Below are 3,350 nucleotides of genomic sequence, written 5' to 3' on the forward strand. Positions count from 1 at the left end.
TTACAAAAGGAATAATAAATGCCGATATAAACCAGAAGGAGTGTATGCAGAAAAGGTTGCTGGCACTATATAAGAAACATACGACTCCACCATTGTTCTGGCTGGATTTGGCGTTGTGTGACACGATATTTCCAGAGGAAACCACCACTGAACCGACTTAGCAGCTTGCTCGCTAGGCTGACGTGCTCCTGCTGACGCGGGCTTTTGAGCTGCCCAAGCCGACTCTTGAGTGAGTGCTCTCTGCTCACCCATACAGTGTATTATACAATACATATCAACCAGGGAACGACACTGTGTCGTCACCAACACACAGTTTCGCTCTCACTGTCAGGCTGGAGCGGCTTGTGTAACACCTTGAGGGCTGCGCAGTTGTGCTGAGTTATCTCGGCATTATTGCCCCCACACAGGCGTCAGCCCACTACGCTAAATCCACTCTTAGATGGTTTGAGGATAACGATGTAGATTTCGTTGAGAAAGATATTAACCCACCAAACTGCCCCCAGTTTCACCCCATAAAACGATATTGGGCTATCGTCAAGAGAGTTTTCAAGAAGGATGGTAAGACGAACAGAACCATGGCGGTTTTCAAGACAAAATGGAACGCTGCGGCCAAGAAGTGTGAGCAATCAGCTGTACAAAACCTAAGGAAACGCGTCAAGTTGAAAGTCCAAGAATATTACCAATAAATTTTTACTTGCATTTCTTTATAAACTGTAAGAATAAGCTTTTAAAAACGCTCCCGAACTGTTTCTTTGTTTGAATCATTAATAATGAAAAAATGTGTTTATACCTTATTTTCGATACACTCCTTAGAGCAAGTTCACTGGTGATGGGAAAAAGTGGTAGAAATTTTGACATTTTGAAAATTTTACCACGCAAAAATGTTTTCAAGATCTTTAGGCGTAGCATTTTTTACAGCACTGTTTCTATTTTATATGTATGTGATAGAAATATTGCTATTTTTGCATCACAGCATGCGAAAATACAATACAAACTAGAAGGCCACAGATCTTGAAATGTTTTTGCATGGCAAAATTTTCAAAATGTGCTCAAAGTGTCAAAATTTCTACCACTTTTCCCCAACACCAGTTAACTTGCTCTTATGATGGCCATGACATGCTGGAGTGGGAATATTTTTTTCGGGTTCGGGCGATCGCCATAGCAATTTCGGCATGATGTGACCAGAAAAATTCTTAGCAGTGATTTGTGGGCCGTTTAAAAATTTTTGACATAAAGATAAGTATTCGACCGCTGCAAAAATTGACTTTTTGCTCCCATATGTTTATTCGATGCCTTTTGAGTCACCAAGCATCAGTGTAAAATTTGGGATGATTTGGTTGGTTCTTGAGTTAGCGCATCGAGATTCAGTTTTGTATGGAAATTTACTGTAAGCTCCGTGTCGTCAAGTTTGCACTTAAGTTATTCTCTCACATTTAAATTATCGCATCAAATTTGTATAGCTATTGCAAGCTGACTTCAGATCAACATCGATTACCAAACGTCAGCCGAGTTGCATGATTTTCAATCACAATGTTTCAATCGCTCGGCGAAAAGTCGTGTCCCGGGTGTCCATGTTGAGTCAAAACCAATAGTTTTCACGAAATAAAGAAAAAACTCGAAACCAATCACATCTCAGTTACCCGCGAAGAAAGGCTGGGCGTCGTCATCGTTATTGGTTTTCATAGCAAATGAGTAATAGCTACCTCATCCATAGTCAGCTGAGATTAGCCAACTTTTCTGGTCTTACTTCTTTCGGTGGGATACAGCACTCGGTTGTTGATGGGAAAATTCACCGTCACCTCCGAAAAAGTTTTCCCCCAAGCTTAGGTGGCTTAACGAAATCCTTAATACCAAAAGGCTTGCTGGAATCTAAGCCCAGTACAATCGCGTAAAAAATCGCAATCCCATCGCCCGAGGCGAGGTCATTACAAAACATAAACCCGGCGCGCAGTCGTAGCATATTTATAAGCCGTTGGCCACAGCATAGTTAGAGCATGGGGACTCCTCCTCCGGCCTCAATTCCGAGGATCCGAGCAAAGGGGGCATAAGGTTGAAGCTGGAGCATAGACATAAAAATCCTAGCCCTGGTTGATCGATGCCTTGTACTGCTGCTTGCTGCTGCTGCTACTCTTGCCGATGCTGCTGCCTGGTGTGATTTGGATCGGATCGATGAAAATATTATTTGAAATAGGTTTCCGCTTGGCAGCTCCTTACACCACTTTTGCCTTTCCAGAGCGAGCCGTATCATTTTCTCAAAGAAGGGGAAAACTCGGTGGGCTGGCTAGATGAGCTGATCAGGGATATTGCAAATATATCCAGAGGTGCTCATGAAAATTGAAAATGTTTGCGCCCAAAGTTGTTAAGATTAATTCACCTAATTTTTTATTCCATTTTACAACCGAAATTAAACCAAAATGAATATTATTTTGCTCAATTTTTAATCGTTTGTAATATTTTTTTTATTTGTATTTTATGTCCTATTATACTTATCCCATGGGAGTGGCCCATAGAAAAAGTATAACAGGGAGTCGCTCATTTCGGTTGCTGTTCAGAAGGCTTTTTAAATTAGCTGTCACTACTTTTCACCACATTTCTGAACGATATGCACAGGAATTACAACCGGCAGGGGCGAACCAAATGGCATTACAATTTGAGTGCCTCTTGCAATAAAGCCCAGCTCTCGTGTTGGGTGCCCATTTTTATTTTCCCTCCGATAGGGAGGACTCGCTTCGTGGCGATTTTTCATTCGAACATTGTTTGCAAATTGAAAACCTATTCCCGGCATGGGTGTCAGTCTTATTGGAGTTTGCTGCTGCATGAGGAAAACTATCCCTTCAATAGTTAGTTTCCCTTCATGCGCTCGCGATTAGTTCGTTAGAGCATGAAATTGGATTCGATTTGGTACACAAATTGAAAGTGTTTATAAGGATTTCAAACAGTGACTGAGAATCCAGTGCAGTTGTAACTCTCGAATTCACACGAACAAAAAAAAACCATTGAGGTCCTCAGAACCAAAGAGGTATAAGCATAATGTCAATTTTTGTCATTTTTGTCATTTTTGTAACTTTTGTATTTTTAGTAATTTTTGCTAGTTTTGTAATTTTTGTTATTTATGTCATTTTTGTCATCTTTCTCATCTTTATCATCTTTGTCATTTTTGTCGTTTTTGTCATTTTTGTCATTTTTGTCATTTTTGTCATTTTTGTCATTTTTGTCATTTTTGTCATTTTTGTCATTTTTGTCATTTTTGTCATTTTTGTCATTTTTGTCATTTTTGTCATTTTTGTCATTTTTGTCATTTTTGTCATTTTTGTCATTTTTGTCATTTTTGTCATTTTTGTCATTTTTGT

Source organism: Uranotaenia lowii, chromosome 1, assembly GCF_029784155.1.
Source record: "Uranotaenia lowii strain MFRU-FL chromosome 1, ASM2978415v1, whole genome shotgun sequence".
NCBI lineage: Eukaryota > Metazoa > Arthropoda > Insecta > Diptera > Culicidae > Uranotaenia > Uranotaenia lowii.